This window comes from Zea mays, chromosome 4 (assembly GCF_902167145.1).
Source record: "Zea mays cultivar B73 chromosome 4, Zm-B73-REFERENCE-NAM-5.0, whole genome shotgun sequence".
Lineage (NCBI taxonomy): Eukaryota > Viridiplantae > Streptophyta > Magnoliopsida > Poales > Poaceae > Zea > Zea mays.
Genome location: NC_050099.1, coordinates 174,024,218 through 174,046,117, shown reverse-complemented (window position 1 = coordinate 174,046,117; position 21,900 = coordinate 174,024,218).

The window sequence follows — 21,900 nt, the reverse complement described above, 5'->3', positions numbered from 1 at the left end:
CAAGATATTTTCTAGGTGCCAAAAATGAAATGCTAGGTGAGACTACATGTGTGAAGTGCTATTAGCAAACATGGTTCATGCATATGAGAAATGAAATGCTTCTGAGGTTTAGGCTTTAGGAAGATAAGGGGGCGGGTTAAGGAGTTTAAGGTTTCTAACCTTGGAACCAAAAACCGGGATGCTACAATATATCTATAACCACCAAAAGAACAACAAAATGGGACCTCATCAAAATAGACACAACAGATGTCGTCGTACAGGGAAATAACGAAGTGCCGATGATTTTTGGTAAATCAGACAATACAAGCAAAGAATACATGGCTGCCAGCAAAGTAGCCGACCCAAAATACTCCATGCCCCGATGGTGCCCATCGGGACTGACATGGTCTCAAAAGCAAAAAATTGCAGCGCTTAAGAGCAAAGGAGAGCAAGGAAAAAGAAGCAGAAAAAATATTTAATAATACACATCCGCATTACCCACCACCGCAAAAGAGGTGGAGGCCAAAGACCGTTGAAGTAAATCAAATGACCATGAAGATAGAAAACAAGACAGCAGCTTTACAGCTCTCTGCAGGTACGAGTGACATTCCGGCTATAAAAGTCGGATCGTCTGCTCTGCGCCAGAAGACCTCCAATGACGCGCCAACACCTATGGAGGAGGACGACCAGTTGGGGAGGACTTGGTCGCCTACGGAGCTACACCAAAACACTCAGGTATGAACGTAAATGTTTTTATGATTTCAGCCGATTGTACTATTATCGGTGACAATGAACCTGTCGTTGCTCAATTCGATTTTGGTCCTAAAGCGGCTGCCTTCACTAAGCCAAAATAATCGATCAACCATTTAAAGTCGCTCTTCGTGCGCGGTCATATTGATGGAATATCGATTGCTAAGATGTTGGTAGATGGAGGGGCGACCATAAATTTAATGCCTTACACATTGTACAGAAAATAGTAAAGCAAGATGACGAACTAGTCAAGACCAATATGCGCTCAACGGTGTTGGGACTGTCTATCAAAGCTAAGGAAGTCACGTCTGTTGAATTAACCATCGGTACCAAGACACTTGCTACCGCATTCTTCGTCGCTGATGTAGAATGAAATTATAGTCTAATCTTAGGTAGATATTGGATTCATATTAATCAATGTGTACCTTCTACTTTACATCAAATGTTGCTATAATGGGTAGGCGATGATGTAGAACCAGTGCATGCTGATGCATCGACCTACATTGTTGTGGCTGATTCCCCTATACTTTGGACCTATGAGACCGCTATGTCCCACATGAGTTGACTTTTCTGATTATCAATTCATAAGTATAGATATGAAAGTCTTCATCCTTGTAATTCTAAAGTTGATGGAAAATCTGCTAAATCCCAAGTAAAGTTTAAATGAGGAAAGGCAAAAAGATTCTCAGGGTTCAGCCCAGGTCGCGGATAGTTTGGCCCCTGGGGCTGGACGACCCGGTCTTTTCTAGGGCAGTTCGACCCTTAAGGCCAGGCAGCCGCTATAGCACGGATCCGGTGTCGCGGACGGTTTGGCCTTCGAGGCTAGACGGTCCGCAGCTACGCAAAGAACACCTAATTCCTCTGAGGGAGGTATGATAGAGGAATTTAGGGATCTCGACAAGTTAGGACAAGGGTTTAAGTCGGCTGGTCCTTTGGAGGAGATTGACATAGGAGATGGTAAAACTCTGAGGCCAACTTTTGTAAACAAGACCCTGGAGGCCGATACAAGAGATGAATGATCGGTCTGTTAAAAGAATATTCTGATTGCTTTGCTTGGAGTTACACTAAGATGCCAGGATTAAGCCGAGAGATAGTAGAACATCGACTGCCTATTAAGTCTGGTTTCAGGCCTTTCAAGTAGAAACCCAGATCATTTCGTCGAGGCTTACTCCCACGGATAAAGGACGAAATCCACCGGCTTTTAGAAGCTAATTTTATTAGACATTGCAGATACGTAGAGTGGGTCTCCAATATTGTGCCAGTGGAGAAGAAAGAATCAGGTAAGCTCAGAGTGTGCATTGATTTCTGTAATTTAAATAGAGAAACTCATAAAGATGAATATCCTATGCCTATAGTCGACATGTTGATTAATAATGCGCCAGGAAATAGAATTATTAGCTTTCTTGATGGTAATGCCGGATATAATCAGATTTTTATGGCCGAAGAAGATGCGCCTAAAACAGCCTTTGAGTGGATTGTCATGACATTTGGTCTAAAGAATGCTGGTGCTACTTATTAAAGGACTATGAATTTGATCTTTCACGATCTGTTGGGAAACACTGTGGAAGTTTACATCGATGATATTGTAGTCAAATCGGTTGAGTTTAGGTCTCATATAGCTGATTTGCACAAAGCCTTTGATAAAATGCGCCGGTACGGCCTAAAAATGAACCCACGTAAATGTGCTTTTAGAGTGTCGACTAGAAAGTTCTTAGGATTTATCATTAATGGACATGGTATAGAGATAGACCCTGACCGAATTAATTCCATTCGGAATGTGGGACCTCAAACCTATACGTTTGAAACACAGAAGTTCCTCGGCAGGGTAAATTATTTATGAAGGTTTATTTTTAACTTAGCCGAGAAGATTGATGCCTTCACTCCTATCCCCCGGCTTAAAAATGATGCTGAATTCATCTAGTGTAGAATAGCAGGAAGCATTTGATCTTATTAGAAAATATTTGTCTTCGGCTCCCGCGTTAAAAGCGCCACAAGCAGGAGTGTCGCTCAGGTTATACATTGCAGCTGAAGATAAAGTTATTGGAGCTGTTCTGACACAAGAGACCGAAGGAAAAGGGCATGTGGTAACCTACTTAAGTCGGAGGCTGGTGGATGTTGAAACAAGGTACACTTTCATCGAGAAGTTATGCTTATGCATGTTTTATGCATGCACCAAGTGTAGGTGTTATTTATTATCTAGTCGTTGCATCATTTCTAGTCAAACCAATGTGATAAAATACATGTTGCAAAACCCGATCATTAGTGACAGGATTAGTAAACGGGCTTATGCACTTATAAAATATAACTTGGCATATGAACCATTGAAATCTATGAAAGCCCAGGTCGTAGCAGATTTTATTGTAGAACATCGGATTGATGATACTCGTAAACTATACATATCATATCTCACTGTTACTCCCTGGACTTTGTATTTTGATGGATCTGTTTGCAATGAAGGACAAGGAATTGCCATCATGCTTGTTTCGCCATGTAACGTCTCCTTCGACTTATCTAGCCGATTAAAAACTTATTGCACTAACAACAAGCCGAATATGAGGCCCTCTAATTTGGCTTGAAGCTTCTAAATTGTATGAGAGTAAAACATGTGAAGGCATTTAGTGATTCTCAGCTGGTTGTCCATCAGATATTAGAAGAGTATCAATGCTTAGATATTACTCTAAATAGTTACCTTGAAAATTGTTGGGACATAACTCATTCTTTTGACAAATCCAACATTCGGCACATATCCAGGGTTGAGAATTGCAGGGCTAACAATTTAGCGCAAGTTGCATCAGGTTATCGATAAAGCGAGGGAAATTTCACAACACCGAAAATCTGATAACCGGTGCCCGCGCCAGATTCCCAGGTTGCGGACCATTTGGGCTGCCAGCATGAACCGTACACCGTAGGTTCGGAGCGTCCGGGTATGGGATCTGGACTGTCTGACGTTGCCAGGAGAGTTTTCCTAATTGATTCGGCTGACAACGAAGCTGATGCAATTGATTGGAGGACACCCATAATTAATTACCTACGAAATCCCAGTGTTAGGACGGATAGGAACATTCGACGTACAACTTTCAAGTATGTTTTAATGAGTGATGAACTCTAAGGAGCAAAGACCGAAAGTTTTAAGAGTGGTTGACCAGCTCGGAAGGCCCTTACAAGGTCACACAGATGATATCCGGTAATGCCTACTTGTTGCAAACACTACAAGGCAAGGACTTTCCCAAGGCGTTAAACAGGCGTTTCCTCAAGCAGTACCATCCTAGTATGTGGCAAGATGCCTAAGAAAACCGATGTGATCACATCGAGTTAGTTTTTAGCCTGTGCTAGTGCTTTTGGTTCGCTGAGCTCCGCCAAAAGGCAGGGGGCATATGTTGAGCACCAAAATAGACCGAGCGGATGGTCTGACCTTGAGGCTGAATGGTCCATGGTCCGAACAGTCCATGGTGGTAGCGTGGACGGTCCGCGCGCGCATAATCAGTTAGGATTTTGAGTTTTCTTTCGGGATTTGTGATAGTCGCCTAGAGGGGGGGGTGAATAGGGCGAAACTGAAATTTACAAATATAAACACAAATACAAGCCGGGTTAGCGTTAGAAATATAATCGAGTCCGCAAAAGAAGGCGCAAAACAAATCGCAAGCGAATAATGAAGTGAGACACGTGGATTTGTTTTACCGAGGTTCGGTTCTCTCAAACCTACTCCCCGTTGAGGAGGCCACAAAGGCCGGGTCTCTTTCAACCCTTCCCTCTCTCAAACGGTCCCTTGGACCGAGTGAGCTTCTCTTCTCAAATCACTTGGGAATCAAACTTCCCGCAAGGGCCACCACACGATTGGTGCCTCTTGCCTCAATTACAAGTGAGTGTTTGATCACAAGAAAGGATGCGAAAGAAAAGAAGCGATCCAAGCACAAGAGCTCAAATGAACACTACAAATCACTCTCACTAGTCACTAGGGTTTTGTGTGGAGTTGGGAGAGGATTTGATCTCTTTTTGGTGTGCTTTGCAATGAATGCTAGCTCTTGTATAGTGGTTGGAAGCTGGAAAACTTGGATACCATGAATGGTGGGGTGGTTGGGGTATTTATAGCCCCAACCACCAAAAATGGCCGTTGGGAGGCTGTCTGTTCGATGGCGCACCGGACAGTCCGGTGCCCCTGCCACGTCATCAGTGCTGTTGGAAATCGACCGTTGGAGTTCTGACTTCTGGGCCCGCCTTGATGTCCGGTGGCGCACCGGACATGTACTGTAGAGTGTCCGGTGCGCCAGCATGGGCATGCCTGACCTCTGCGCGCGCTGGCGCGCAATAAATGCGCTGCAGGTAGCCGTTGGCGCCTGAAGTAGCCGTTGCTCCGCAGATGCACCGGACAGTCCGGTGAATTATAGCGGAGCGGCTGGAATGAAAACCCGAGGCTGGCGAGTTCCTGGGGCCGCCCTTCCTTGGAGCACCGGACATGTCCGGTGCACACCGGACAGTCCGGTGAATTATAGCGGAGTGGCCTCTGGAAATTCCCGAAGGTGACGAGTTTGAAACCTGAGTCCTCTGGTGCACCGGACATGTCCGGTGGCGCACCGGACAGTCCGGTGCGCCAGACCAGAGGAGCCTTCGGTTGCACTTTTGCATTTTTGTTGAACCCAACACTTGGTCTTTTTATTGGCTAAGTGTGAACCTTTGACACCTGTATAACTTACACACTAGAGCAAACTAGTTAGTCCAAGGATTTGTGTTGGGCAATTCAACCACCAAAATTATTTAGGAACTAGGTGTAAGCCTAATTCCCTTTCAATCTCCCCCTTTTTGGTGATTGATGCCAACACAAACCAAAGTAAATATAGAAGTGCATAATTGAACTAGTTTGCATAATGTAAGTGTAAAGGTTGCTTGGAATTGAGCCAATATAACTACTTGCGAGATATGCATGGATTGTTTCTTTCTTATTTAACATTTTGGACCACGCTAGCACCACATGTTTTGTTTTTGCAAAACATCTTTTGTAAATCTTTTCAAAGTTCTTTTGCAAATAGTCAAGGGTAAATGAATAAGAGTTTGTAAAGCATTTTCAAATTTTGAAATTTTCTCCCCTGTTTCAAATGCTTTTCCTTTGACTAAACAAAACTCCCCCTAAATGAAATCATCCTCTTAGTGTTCAAGAGGGTTTTGATGATTCAAATTGAAATACTATTTTCTCCCCCTTTTGAACTCAAAAAGATCCCAATTGAAAAATACTCTTGGAAAACACTAATTTTTTTGAAATTGGTAGTGGTGCGGTCCTTTTGCTTTGGGCTCATACTCTCTCCCCCTTTGGCATGAATCGCCAAAAACGGAATTATTAGAGCCCTCGAAGTAATGTCTTCCTCTTTGGTCATAAACAAATGAGTTAAGATTATACCAAAGATGAAGTCCTTTTGTTCTCTCCCCAAAGGATGGAGAGAGGCTTGGAGCGACGGCGAAGGATGGGTTGCGGAGTGGAAGCCTTTGTCTTCGCCGAAAACTCCAATTCCCTTTCAATATACCTATGACTTGATTTGAAATAGACTTGGAAACACATTAGTCATAGCATATAAAAGAGATATGATCAAAAGTATATAAATGAGCTATGTGTGCAATCTAACAAAAGAAGTTGCGGGAATCAAGAATATTGAGCTCATGCCTAAGTTTGGTAAACGTTTGTTCATCAAGTGGCTTGGTAAAGATATCGGCTAATTGATCTTTGGTATTAATGTAAGCAATCTCGATATCTCCCTTTTGTTGGTGATCCCTAAGAAAATGATACCGAATGGCTATGTGCTTAGTGCGGCTATGCTCGACGGGATTGTCGGCCATTTTGATTGCACTCTCATTATCACATAGCAAAGGAACTTTGGTTAATTTGTAACCGTAGTCCCGCAGGGTTTGCCTCATCCAAAGTAATTGCGCGCAACAATGACCTGCGGCAATGTACTCGGCTTCGGCGGTTGAAAGAGCGACCGAATTTTGCTTCTTTGAAGCCCAAGACACCAAGGATCTCCCCAAGAACTGGCAAGTCCCTGATGTGCTCTTCCTGTTAATCTTACACCCCGCCCAATCGGCATCCGAATAACCAATCAAATCAAATGTGGATCCCCGAGGGTACCAAAGCCCAAACTTAGGTGTATAAGCCAAATATCTCAAGATTCGTTTTACGGCCGTAAGGTGTGATTCCTTAGGGTCGGCTTGGAATCTTGCACATATGCAAACAGAAAGCATAATGTCCGGTCGAGATGCACATAAATAAAGCAATGAACCAATCATCGACCGATATACCTTTTGATCCACGGACTTACCTCCCGTGTCGAGGTCGAGATGCCCATTAGTTCCCATGGGTGTCTTGATGGGCTTGGCATCCTTCATACCAAACTTGCTTAGGATGTCTTGAGTGTACTTCGTTTGGCTAATGAAGGTGCCCTCTTGGAGTTGCTTTACTTGGAATCCTAAGAAATACTTCAACTCCCCCATCATAGACATCTCGAATTTCTGTGTCATAATCCTACTAAACTCTTCACATGTAGACTCGTTAGTAGACCCAAATATAATATCATCAACATAAATTTGGCATACAAACAAGTCATTTTCAAGAGTTTTAGTAAAGAGTGTAGGATCGGCTTTTCCGACTTTGAAGCCATTTGTAATAAGGAAATCTCTAAGGCATTCATACCATGCTCTTGGGGCTTGCTTGAGCCCATAAAGCGCCTTAGAGAGCCTATAGACATGGTTAGGGTACTCACTATCTTCAAAGCCGGGAGGTTGCTCAACATAGACCTCTTCCTTGATTGGTCCATTGAGGAAGGCACTTTTCACATCCATTTGATAAAGCTTAAAGCCATGGTAAGTAGCATAGGCTAATAATATGCGAATTGACTCAAGCCTAGCTACGGGTGCATAGGTTTCACCGAAATCCAAACCTTCGACTTGGGAGTATCCCTTGGCCACAAGTCGAGCTTTGTTCCTTGTCACCACACCATGCTCATCTTGCTTGTTGCGGAAGACCCATTTGGTTCCTACAACATTTTGGTTAGGACGTGGAACTAAATGCCATACCTCATTTCTAGTGAAGTTGTTGAGCTCCTCTTGCATTGCCACCACCCAATCCGAATCTTGTAGTGCTTCCTCTACCCTATGTGGCTCAATAGAGGAAACAAACGAGTAATGTTCACAAAAATGTGCAATACGAGATCTAGTAGTTACCCCCTTATGAATGTCGCCGAGGATGGTGTCAACGGGGTGATCTCGTTGGATTGCTTGGTGGACTGTTGGGTGTGGCGGCCTTTGCTCTTCATCCTCCTTGTCTTGATCATTTGCATCTCCCCCTTGATCATTGCCGTCATCTTGAGGTGGCTCATTTGCTTGATCTTCTACTTCATCAACTTGAGCTTCATCCTTATTTTGAGTTGGTGGAGATGCTAGCGTGGAGGAGGATGGTTGATCTTGTGCATGCGGAGGCTCTTCGGACTCCTTAGGACACACATCCCCAATGGACATGTTCCTTAGCGCTATGCATGGAGCCTGTTCTTCACCTATCTCATCAAGATCAACTTGCTCTACTTGAGAGCCGTTAGTCTCGTCAAACACAACGTCACAAGAAACTTCAACAAGTCCTGAGGACTTGTTAAAGACTCTATATGCCCTTGTGTTTGAGTCATATCCTAATAAAAAACCTTCTACAGTTTTAGGAGCAAATTTAGATTTTCTACCTCTCTTAACAAGAATAAAGCATTTGCTACCAAAAACTCTAAAATATGAAATATTTGGCTTTTTACCGGTTAGGAGTTCATAGGATGTCTTCTTGAGGATTCGGTGTAGATACAACCGGTTGATGGCGTAGCAAGCGGTGTTGACCGCCTCGGCCCAAAACCGATCCGAAGTCTTGTACTCATCAAGCATGGTTCTTGCCATGTCCAATAGAGTTCGATTCTTCCTTTCCACTACACCATTTTGTTGTGGAGTGTAGGGAGAAGAGAACTCATGCTTGATGCCCTCCTCCTCAAGGAAGCCTTCAATTTGAGAGTTCTTGAACTCCGTCCCGTTGTCGCTTCTTATTTTCTTGATCCTTAAGCCGAACTCATTTTGAGCCCGTCTCAAGAATCCCTTTAAGGTCTCTTGGGTTTGAGATTTTTCCTGTAAAAAGAATACCCAAGTGAAGCGAGAGTAATCATCCACAATAACTAGACAGTACTTACTCCCGCCGATGCTTATGTAAGCGATCGGGCCGAATAGGTCCATGTGTAGGAGTTCCAGTGGCCTGTCACTAGTCATGATGTTCTTGTGTGGATGATGAGTGCCAACTTGCTTCCCGGCTTGGCATGCGCTACAAATCCTGTCTTTCTCAAAATGAACATTTGTTAGTCCTAAAATGTGCTCTCCCTTTAGAAGCTTATGAAGATTCTTCATTCCAACATGAGCTAGTCGGCGGTGCCAGAGCCAACCCAAGTTAGTTTTAGCAATTAAGCAAGTGTCGAGTTCAGCTCTATCAAAATCTACCAAGTATAGCTGACCCTCTAACACTCCCTTAAATGCTATTGAATCGTCACTTCTTCTAAAGACAGTGACACCTACATCAGTGAATAGACAGTTGTAGCCCATTTGACATAATTGGGATACGGAAAGCAAATTGTAATCTAATGAATCAACAAGAAAAACATTTGAAATGGAATGGTCAGGAGATATAGCAATTTTACCAAGACCTTTGACCAAACCTTGATTTCCATCCCCGAATGTGATAGCTCGTTGGGGATCTTGGTTTTTCTCATATGAGGAGAACATCCTTTTCTCCCCTGTCATGTGGTTTGTGCACCCGCTGTCGAGTATCCAACTTGAGCCCCCGGATGCATAAACCTACAAAACAAGTTTAGTTCTTGACTTTAGGTACCCAAATGGTTTTGGGTCCTTTGGCATTAGACACAAGAACTTTGGGTACCCAAACACAAGTCTTTGACCCCTTGTGCTTGCCCCCAACATATTTGGCAACTACCTTGCCGGATTTGTTAGTTAAAACATAAGATGCATCAAAAGTTTTAAATGAAAGACTATGTTCATTTGATGCATTAGGAGTTTTCTTACTAGGCAACTTAGCACGGGTTGGTTGCCTAGAGCTAGATGTCTCACTTTTATACATGAAAGCATGATTAGGGCCAGAGTGAGACTTCCTAGAATGAATTCTCCTAATTTTGCTCTCGGGATAACCGGCAGGGTATAAAATGTAACCCTCGTTATCCTGAGGCATGGGAGCCTTGCCCTTAACAAAATTTGACAATCTTTTAGGAGGGGCACTAAGTTTGACATTGTCTCCCCTTTGGTAGCCAATACCATCCTTAATGCCAGGGCGTCTCCCATTATAGAGCATACTTCTAGCAAATTTAAATTTTTCATTTTCTAAGTTATGCTCGGCAATTTTTGCATCTAATATTGCTATATGATCATTTTGTTGTTTAATCAAAGTTATGTGATCATGAATAGCATTAATATCAACATCTCTACATCTAGTACAAATAGAAACATGCTCAACACTAGATGTAGAGGGTTTGCATGAATTAAGTTCAACGATCTTAGCACGCAAGATATCATTATGATCTCTAAGATCGGAAATTGTAACATTGCAAACATCTAGTTCTTTAGCCTTAGCAATTAAATTTTCATTTTCTACTCTAAGGCTAGCAAGAGAAACGTTTAATTCTTCAATCTTAGTAAGCAAATCATTATTATCATTTCTAAGATTGGGAATTGAAACATTACAAACATGAGAATCAACCTTAGCAATTAATTTAGCATTTTCATTTCTAAGGTTGGCAATAGTGTCATGGCATGTGCTTAGCTCACTAGATAATTTGTCACATTTTTCTACCTCTAGAGCATAAGCATTTTTAACCTTAACATGTTTCTTGTTTTCTTTAATTAGAAAATCCTCTTGGGAATCCAAAAGGTCATCTTTTTCATGAATAGCACTAATCAATTCATTTAACTTTTCTTTTTGTTCCATGTTAAGGTTGGCAAAAAGAACGCGCAAGTTATCCTCTTCATTGCTAGCATCATCCTCATCACTAGAAGTTTCATATTTAGTAGATGATCTTGATTTTACCTTCTTCTTCTTGCCGTCCTTTGCCATGAGGCACTTGTGGCCGACGTTGGGGAAGAGGAGTCCTTTGGTGACGGCGATGTTGGCGGCGTCCTCGTCGGAGGAGGAGTCGGTGGAGCTCTCGTCCGAGTCCCATTCCCGGCAAACATGGGCATCGCCGCCCTTCTTCTTATAGTACCTCTTCTTTTCTCTCCTCTTTCCCTTCTTGTCGTCGCCCCTGTCACTGTCACTAGATATAGGACATTTTGCAATGAAATGACCGGGCTTACCACACTTGTAGCAAACCTTCTTGGAACGGGATTTGTAATCCTTCCCCTTCCGTTGCTTGAGGATTTGGCGAAAGCTTTTGATGATTAAAGCCATCTCCTCATTGTCGAGCTTGGAGGCGTCAATTGGTTGTCTACTCGATGTAGACTCCTCCTTCTTCTCCTCCGTCGCCTTGAATGCCACCGGTTGTGCTTCGGGCGTGGAGGATTCATCAAGCTCGTTGATCTTCTTTGAGCCCTTGATCATACATTCAAAGCTCACAAAATTCCCGATAACTTCCTCGGGGGTCATTTGAGTATATCTAGGATTACCACGAATTAATTGAACTTGAGTGGGGTTAAGGAAAATGAGTGATCTAAGAATAACCTTAACCACCTCGTGGTCATCCCACTTCTTGCTCCCGAGGTTGCGCACTTGGTTCACCAAGGTCTTGAGCCGGTTGTACATGTCTTGTGGCTCTTCCCCTTGGCGAAGTCGAAAGCGACCGAGCTCCCCCTCGATCGTTTCCCGCTTGGTGATCTTTGTTAGTTCATCACCCTCGTGCGCGGTCTTGAGGAGGTCCCAAATTTCCTTTGCACTCTTCAACCCTTGCACCTTGTTGTACTCCTCTCTATTTAGAGAGGCCAAGAGTATGGTTGTGGCTTGTGAGTTGAAGTGCTCGATTTGGGCCACCTCGTCCTCATCATAATCCTCATCCCCTATTGATGGTACCTGTGCTCCAAACTCAACAGCATTCCAAATACTTTTGTGGAGTGAGGTTAGATGAAATTTCATTAAATCACTCCACCTAGCATAATCTTCACTGTCAAAGGTTGGCGGTTTGCCTAATGGAACGGAAAGTAATGGAGTATGTCTAGATGTACGAGGATAGTGTAAGGGGATCTTACTAAACTTCTTACGCTCTTGGCGTTTAGAAGTTACGGAGGGCGCATCGGAGTCGGAGGTCGATGTTGTAGAAGTGTCGGTCTCGTAGTAGACCACTTTCCTCATCCTCTTGTGCTTGTCGCCTTTCCGATGCGACTTGTGAGAAGAAGATTTTTCCTTCTTCTCTTTGTGGTGAGAAGAGGAAGATCTTTTCTCCTTCCGTTTGGAGGAGTCCTTCTTCTTCTCCTTCCTCTTAGTGCGGGACTCTTCCGATGAAGTGCTCCCGTGGCTTGTAGTGGGCTTTTCGCCGGTCTCCATCTCCTTCTTGGCGTGATCTCCCGACATCACTTCGAGCGGTTAGGCTCTAATGAAGCACCGGGCTCTGATACCAATTGATAGTCGCCTAGAGGGGGGGGGGGTGAATAGGGCGAAACTGAAATTTACAAATATAAACACAACTACAAGCCGGGTTAGCGTTAGAAATATAATCGAGTCCGCAAAAGAAGGCGCAAAACAAATCGCAAGCGAATAATGAAGTGAGACACGCGGATTTGTTTTACCGAGGTTCGGTTCTCTCAAACCTACTCCCCGTTGAGGAGGCCACAAAGGCCGGGTCTCTTTCAACCCTTCCCTCTCTCAAACGGTCCCTTGGACCGAGTGAGCTTCTCTTCTCAAATCACTTGGGAATCAAACTTCCCGCAAGGGCCACCACACAATTGGTGCCTCTTGCCTCAATTACAAGTGAGTGTTTGATCACAAGAAAGGATGCGAAAGAAAAGAAGCGATCCAAGCACAAGAGCTCAAATGAACACTACAAATCACTCTCACTAGTCACTAGGGTTTTGTGTGGAGTTGGGAGAGGATTTGATCTCTTTTTGGTGTGCTTTGCAATGAATGCTAGCTCTTGTATAGTGGTTGGAAGCTGGAAAACTTGGATACCATGAATGGTGGGGTGGTTGGGGTATTTATAGCCCCAACCACCAAAAATGGTCGTTGGGAGGCTGTCTGTTCGATGGCGCACCGGACAGTCCGGTGCCCCTGCCACGTCATCAGTGCCGTTGGAAATCGACCGTTGGAGTTCTGACTTCTGGGCCCGCCTTGATGTCCGGTGGCGCACCGGACATGTACTGTAGAGTGTCCGGTGCGCTAGCATGGGCGTGCCTGACCTCTGCGCGCACTGGCGCGCAATAAATGCGCTGCAGGTAGCCGTTGGCGCCTGAAGTAGCCGTTGCTCCGCAGATGCACCAGACAGTCCGGTGCACACCGGACAGTCCGGTGAATTATAGCGGAGCGGCTGGAATGAAAACCCGAGGCTGGCGAGTTCCTGGGGCCGCCCTTCCTTGGAGCACCGGACATGTCCGGTGCACACCGGACAGTCCGGTGAATTATAGCGGAGTGGCCTCTGGAAATTCCCGAAGGTGACGAGTTTGAAACCTGAGTCCTCTGGTGCACCGGACATGTCCGGTGGCGCACCGGACAGTCCGGTGCGCCAGACCAGAGGAGCCTTCGGTTGCACTTTTGCATTTTTGTTGAACCCAACACTTGGTCTTTTTATTGGCTAAGTGTGAACCTTTGACACCTGTATAACTTACACACTAGAGCAAACTAGTTAGTCCAAGGATTTGTGTTGGGCAATTCAACCACCAAAATTATTTAGGAACTAGGTGTAAGCCTAATTCCCTTTCAATTTGTTAGCTAAATCTGCGATATTAACTTGGAAATGGCTTGTAACGGGTCCAGACCTACCCCTTTATATATATGGAGAGCTACGACCGATTGGAGGACCAACAATCGATCAATCAATCAATATACATCTGGTTCTTTACATTTTGCCTTAGGAGTAGACAACAAATTAGATCCTTCTCTCTAATCTTCACCTCTCGATAGCTCTACGTCGATTAGAGGCGTCATGGGTGGCCTACCGATCCCAAGACAAAGCCTAGGATCTCTCCTCCCCTACAAGGTCCCTCTCGAGAGAGAGATCCAGGCGCCGCCGACGAACTCCACTGCCCCTGTGCACGTGCGGACCGTCTGGCTCGTTAGGCAGGATCCTAACCCCTACGCTAGGTCGTGGACCGTTTGGCCCCTGGCCGCGGACCGTCCGCGCCTCCATAGAGAGCACCGCTGCCGTTTCTCATCATAGTGATTAGTGCCCGGATCGGTGCCAACAAGAGGGGCCATAGTCATGGGCTCATGGGGTTGTGCAGAGAAGAAGTGCCACATGTCGGTGTGTTTCTGAAATGTAGCATCCCAAAAATTCAAATCTTGATATTTTCTCAAACTCGCTCTAAATTGAAAATGAATTTTAAATTTCATTTCAAAATGTTTGTTTGCGAGTTGATATCAACAAATAAAATATAGTGGTCTATATTCTCTCCAAAATCCTCCTCACAATATCCTACAAATATTTCCCCAGTGACCCCCTCAAATTCTTTCCAGAAATACTGCCCATATATTTCCCCAGTGATCCCCCTCAAATTCTTTCCAGAAATATTGCCCAAATATTCCACCGATAATTCTCCAAATATTTTCTTCCCAAGAAATACCTCCAGAATTATTTTTAAAGTCCCTACAAATATTTTCTTCATAACTTTCCTTATGCTCATACATATACATACGCCTCCAATGTCATATAGTGAGCTCTACAAGCTAATTTCACTTATACAAGACTATTACATGCTTATCTCCCACTAATCCTTGCATCCTCCCACTAATCCTCGCCTCCTCCCCCCTAATCCCTCCACCGAGCCTATAAATAGAGGGGCAAGGGCCTCCTTTCAAGCCACCCAAGCCATTTCATAGCAACTCTCTCTCCCCCACACGCCCACTCCACCTCCCACACAAGCACACACTAGCACAAGGATCGTTCGGTTGTTCTTCGATCTTCGTCCACCTGTTCTTAGTTTGTTTGTTCGTTCGTCCGATCATTCATGGTTCGTTCGTCCGATCGTCCGATTGTTCGTCTGTTCGTTCGTCCAAATAATCTTTGTTCAACCGTTATGCTGCTGAAATTACGATCGTTCGTTTGATCATTCGATCGTTCGTCCGTTCGTTCCTAGTTCCTATTCATCGTTCATCATTCGTTCATAGTCCCTATTCATCGTTCGTCCGTTCGTTCGTCCAAATAATCTTTGTTCACTCGTTATGCTGCCGAAATTCCGATCGTTCGCTCGTTCGATCATTCGATCGTTCATCCGTTCGTTCATAGTTCCTATTCATCATTCATCGTTCGTTCATAGTCTCTATTCATCGTTCGTCCGTTCGTTCATCCAAATAATCTTTGTTCAGTCGTTATGCTGCCAAAATTCCGATCGTTCGTTCGTTCGATCGTCCGTCCGTTCGTTCATAGTTCATATTCATCGTTCGTTCATAGTCACTATTCATCGTTCATCGTTCGATCATACGACTATGCACCATTAATATTCAACGTTACTATTCATCACCATTACTATTCAACATCGTTACTATTCATCGATGATATCTATTGTCACTATTTACCGTTACTATTCATCGATCATCCGATCACCCCGAATTTCAACTACTCATCCATCATGCTGTCCAGCTCACCTAAGGCCTGCCAGACCAATATTTTAGTCATACGAACTCCGATGATTGTGATTTTCCTTCTAGTAAGAACTTCCCATCTAGTCACTCATCCCATATTTCTCCAAGTTGAGCATGCTTAACTTTGGGATTCTTTCGAACTAGGCTTCCAAACTCAGATCCCAATAATTCTTATTTCTAAATTCTTATCAAATTATTCCTTATCCAACCATGTCATCCCTTAAGCATGGTTCATATTCCAGAAAACTCCCAAAATACTCTTCTCTCATATTCTGCCTACAATTTCCATGTTCAGACTAAGTCAGATGATTCATTCGTCACTATTCTCACCAACAGTACTGTACTACCACCACATACACCCAGCTATAAACACACCCAGCTACCCTCTCCCTCTCCACACACTCAACATCCTCAGCCAAGACAAACACCCCACCCACTCAGTTACCCCGCTCTGCCAGCTACGTGCATAGTGTCGCTTCGCCTCCAATCCACCCTTCTGGTAAGCATCTCCACTCCACCACCAGTAACATCACAACACCACATGACACAGATTCTGCTCAAGACTCTACCCATCCATATATCGCCATTTTGACCACTATACTAAATATTGGTTGATATATTTGCTGGTTTGTATGTTTGCTCGTTCATGTTGCATAGTTATTGGAGCATTTGTGCCGTCTCGTGAAGGCTGGATCTGCAAGTCCATTCTTCCCTTGATGCATGAATTACCTATTCTTTCTACCACTGCCTAAGCTGGGATTAAGGGTTAGGTCCTTTGCATTGTGAGTAGAGAGATAGCCCGCATTAAAGAACATCTTTTAAGTACAAAATGTGGGAAAGGGTGGTGTTTCTAAAAAGGAGTAATGTTTTCAAAAAGTGTATGATAAAAGGTATTCACCCTTATCACCTTTCGAGTGGGATAATCAGGGACTCCCTGGTTTAGGGGAGAGCCTCAGGTGTTGACTCAGCCGAGTTAGGTGTGAGCAGAAGGATTGTCCCCTCGTATAAGGACCGGTTTGTCATCCTTCACTATCTGTACTCACTTTAAAGTACAACCACTTGAGACTGTATGGGCAGTCACTCGATCTGAACTTGTACGGTCCAAACCCCAGGATTATGATGGCTGGGGAGCACCGGGAGGATAAGGAGGGGAATGTTTTGTCCGGTTTGGGCATGGCGGTGGCCTGACTCCTTCCAGTATAACCGTTAAGGTGAGGACGTGCAAGGAAGGAAAAAGAGCCGGATTCGGGTCTCATTGGTCATGAGACCACAGAGCCGGACTAGTGGGTAAATTGTACCCTTCTGCGTAGAGTTTAAAAACATATTCGAATAGTCCGCGTCCACGGATATGGATGAGTCATGGCATGGATTTGGCAATTAGTGTTTTGTTTTCCAAAAATGCTTTTGAAAAGTGGTTTTAAAAGGTCTGGCGGTTGAGCCATGAGCTATGGTGGACAGGAAGTCCAATAGCTATTTTTGAAAATGAAAACCAGTGGGAAACTCCTGAGATACTTGGATGGTTTAGTCCAAGGGACTTTGCTCTATATTGAAAAACTTCCTGCTCCTTTGGGAGAGGATGCGCTTTGAAAAATATAAAATGTTTTACAAAATAATCCTGCATCAAATACTGCTATTTCTGCAAAATATCCTAAGCTCCACATATTCCATGCATTATATCTGATTTCCCCATTCCGCGGGTGAAGGTGGGCTGCTGAGTACGTAAGTACTTACCCTTGCTTATTTGTTGTTTTTCAGAGTGACACGACCACGCCATTAAGCAACACGTTACAACCCCCAAGTCATACTACATCAACTCAAGTACAACCAACATCATCACCAACCCAAGTCTTTGATGGACCAATTACACGTAGCCGAGCTAAGAAGCTACAGCAAGAGGTGCACACGCTACTTTATGAATTTCAATTAAACACTAATGAGAATTTTATGCTACCTAAGTCGTGTATGTTGATATTACTTAGGTTCACCAAAGAGGAAGGACAAAACATATCAAAAGCGAATCAGCAAGAAGAGCTATGTCCGAGTCAGTCCAGCACTACAGAACCGTCCAGAAGAAACAGTCATATCTTTTGATTCCCAAAAGCTATGAAGGCCCATAAGTACTTTTTGGAAAGCTCTTGAAGTCTAGTTTCCAATATTTCTAAAGCCGACTTAATCAAATCTACCAGAAAGGCAACCGAACTACTTTAGTGCTGACTGGTCAGAAGGTCAACATCTGCTTGATGACCAAGTTCTCGTATTAAACTGCATCATTCTATGAAGTTTCATTAAGCATTCTATACATGGTGAGAAAGCTTATCAAGTCAGCTTTCCAACGCATCCAGTCCCACGTCATTTGGAGATTCCTAGGAGAAGTTATTATCAAAATACTGAAGACTGCGCAGAAGTCAAACAGCCACGCGGAATTCAACTCTGCAGATCTCCCGAAGAGGCTCCTTCACATTAGCACGTGAAAATACTTTTGTTTCGTGTTTATACCTCGCTAAGGCTGGTTGTTACTAGTATAAATACTCCCTTATGTCTATGATGTAAGGCAGCTTTGGATAATCTAAAACAGAATCCCTTTGTTCAGTTGTGTGCTAACAAATATTGAGAGTGATCTCTACCCCTTTGCTCTTGTGAATTCCTTCGCGGGATTGTAGAAGCGGCGACTTCATCTGCTCCCAAGTGGTGCTCCTACTCCCTTCGAGGTCTCCTCGATTGATTGTAGGCTGTGTTGGTTGGTTCTTTGAGAGTGTGGTTGGGCGAATCCTCGATTCAGGTTGCCGGTTAAAGACGGTGGTTGGCTTCGAGTTTTATTTATCAGGTTGCACTAGTTATCGCTGCTTGCAGCAAGTTATCTTGGCTTCTTCGAAGCTAGTTATCTGAAGATTTATCCTACGTCGTGAAGATCGGACATCGTGACGCATCATCTGGTATCAAAGCCTTAGTTGCCACGGTAGGATTCTTTACCCTTAGCTACATATATTTTGTGTTCGTCATATCCACCAAAAAGCCATAAAATATTTTGCCATAGCCCTTTGTTTCAATATGTTGTTCCAGTGAGTTTTGTTAAGTTTCAGTCCTTAGAGTCTTTGTTTAGTTGCTGGTCACTCTATCCTTTGTGTTTCCTTTGAGCCTCTTATATATATCTAAAAATATCCACAAAAAGAAAATTCTGAAAAAAACTTCATCATTTCCTTCGCGTTAACTTTGATCCTATTTAAGTTATAGCTACTAGTTGAGTTCTTTGTTAATTATTATAAAGTGTGCAATATCATATCAGATCTCTGTGTTTAGTTCTATAAAAAAGAGTATAAAAAAAGTGCCAAAAAAAGTGTTGAACAAGATTGTGAAAGAAAAGTAGAACAATCAATTTGTTTATGTGCACAAGTGCTGAAAGTTTTATCAAGTTGTTCAACCAGTTTGCTATTGTCATTTGGTGCAAAATTTTGGTTGGATTTGATTGCAACACTTGCATTCCAATCATACTCCTTGTCTGAATCAAATCTGAAATTTCTTGCGCGTGTGTTTAATCTATTTACATAACTCGTATCTTGTGGTCAGCACTAAGCAGAGAACTTCTAGTTGGATGGTTATTTAACTTCACAATAACTAGGATTCAGATTGCATCCCTTGTTTATGATTCCCCACCAAGCGCCACATATAAGCCATCGTAATCGGTACTCTGGTCTTGTATTCGCTTAACCACCACTTTCTTGTTACCACCACACATTTTCCTGCAACCCGCAGGGAACTCATAAGAGCCTTGGTTGGTAAGAGTGGTCAGGTTGTGAGATTCTATATAGCTTCATATTCCACCTATATTTGTTGCCTTGTCGCCACTAATTTCGCAGGAAGATGGATCCCAACATTGAGATTGAAGAATGTGTCACCATGATACAATTCAATGAGCTCAAACAAAGCATAGAAGCCAAGTAAGATATGTTGGCACAAGATCTTCAGACACTTATGGCTGAAATCAGAGTTCATCGTCGACTCCCTGACGATGTAAGAAACCATGATGAAGATGGGGAAGAAGGTGAAGTAAATTATTCTAGAAGGGCAAGTGAACATGGGAGGAGAAATCAAGGTGCTGCACGTGGTAGAGGAAGAGGCCGGAATCGAAGAAATGATGACAATGAGGAATCTGAATTTGGGAATGATGATGATCAGTCCCAACATTGCTATGGTCGTCGTCATCATAGAGGCGTCAACCAAGAAGAGAGATTTGGGAAACTTAAGTTTACCATGCCAAAATTTGATGGTAGATCTGATCCTAAAGATTATTTCACATGGGAATTGAAGGTGGAGAAAATCTTCCGCCTACATAATTATTCAGAGAAGAAGAAACTTGCAATGGCATCTCTTGAGTTTGAAGGATATGCTCTGATTTGGTGGGAGCAACTTCTTCGTGATAGTGAAGAAGATGGAGAGGACCCTGGCAAGAGATGAAGCGAGAAATGAGAATTCGTTTTGTGCCAAAGCATTATCGACATGATCTTTTTGATAAATTGCAGAATTTGAGGCAAGGAAGTTTCTCTGTTGAGGAGTATTATAAGGAGATGGAGAAGGCCATGATTAGAGCCAATGTGTATGAAGACGAAGAGCAAACCATTGCACGTTTCATGGTTGGGTTACACTGCAACATTCAACGTAATGTTGAGTTTCAGTCGTACCAAAGTCTTATTGATTTGGTACATCAAGCCACCAAAGCTGAACACCAGCTGCAACAAGATGCTAAGAGCAGCAAGCTCTTGTCATATGGTGCACGAACCATGACTGGAGGAAGCAAATCGATCTCAAGGTTTACTGCTGCATCCTCAGCGACAAAAGGTTCAACTGAAGGCTTGCGATCCAATATTCAAGGCAATTCTAGTGGAAAGAACAATGCTGCTCCAAACACGAGTTATAAACTAGCAGCATCCACTTCAACATCAGTGGGTTCAACAGCCAAGAGTAGTGGTATTCAGTGCTTCAAGTGTGGAGGTCGTGGTCATGTCATAAAGGAGTGTCCAAATAATCGTGTGATCCTTGTGACTGATGATGGAGAATATACATCAGCTAGTGAAGAGGAAGCTGAAGCAGGAAATGAAGATGACATTGATAAATCTGAAGAACATACGGGGTGTGAATTTGAGCATGGTACTACTCTTGTGGTTACAGAAATCTTGAGTGTTCAAATGAAAGAAGCTGAAATTGGACAACGCCATAATCTTTTTCAAACGTGAGCAAAAGTGCAAGATAAAGTAGTAAAGGTGATCATTGATGGAGGGAGCTGCCATAATCTTGCAAGTCGTGAGATGGTTGAAAAGCTTGGTTTGAAGTTGCAGCGACACCCTCATCCATATCATGTCCAATGGTTGAATGAATCGAGAGATATCAAGATTGGTTATAAGGCGAAAGTTCCGTTCAAGATTAGAGAGTATGTTGACACAGTGGAGTGCGATGTTGCACCCATGTCTGTGTGTCACATGCTGCTAGGAAGACCTTGGCAATATGACCGATATTCTCAGCATTGTGGAAGAACAAATCAATACACGCTAGATCTGAAAGGGAGAAAGTTTGTACTCAAGCCTATGACCCCTCAACAAATCATGGCTGAACATTTACAAAAGAAAACTGAAATTAGTGCAGCAAGTAGAGGAGGAGAAGAGCAAAAAAATTGAGTGCCATCCACAATTCGGTGAGCGAGTGCTACAAGCCAAATTCAAGAGATAAAAGGAAGGAAGAGGGAGAACATCTAGTTATGCTAGCCACAAAATCTGAGCTGAGAGAATTGAGGAACAACCCATATCAAGTACTCTTTGTACTTGTGAACAAAGATGTTTTGATTTCTCCTAACGACATAACATCTCTTCCTAGTGTTGTGGCTGATCTTTTGCAGGACTTTGAAGACGTGTTTCCACAAGAAACACCGGCTGGACTACCTCCAATTCGAGGGATTGAGCATCAAATCGATCTTATTCCAGGGGTTGCACTTCCTAACCGTCCACCATATCGAACCAATCCTGAAGAAACTAAGGAAATACAAAGGCAAGTGCAAGAACTTCTTGATGAAGGTTTTGTTCATGAAAGCTTAAGCCCTTGTGCTGTTCCTGTGATTTTAGTACCTAAGAAAGATGAATCTTGGAGGATGTGTGTTGATTGTAGATCTATAAGTAATATTACCATTCGCTATCGCCATCCTATTCCACGGCTATATGATATGCTTGATGAATTAAGTGGTTCCACAATTTTTACTAAAATTGATTTGAGAAGTGGATACCATCAAATAAGAATGAAAACCGGAGATGAATGGAAGACTGCATTTAAAACAAAATTTGGGTTGTATGAATTGTTAGTGATGCCCTTTGGGTTGACTAATGCTCCTAGTACTTTTATGAGATTAA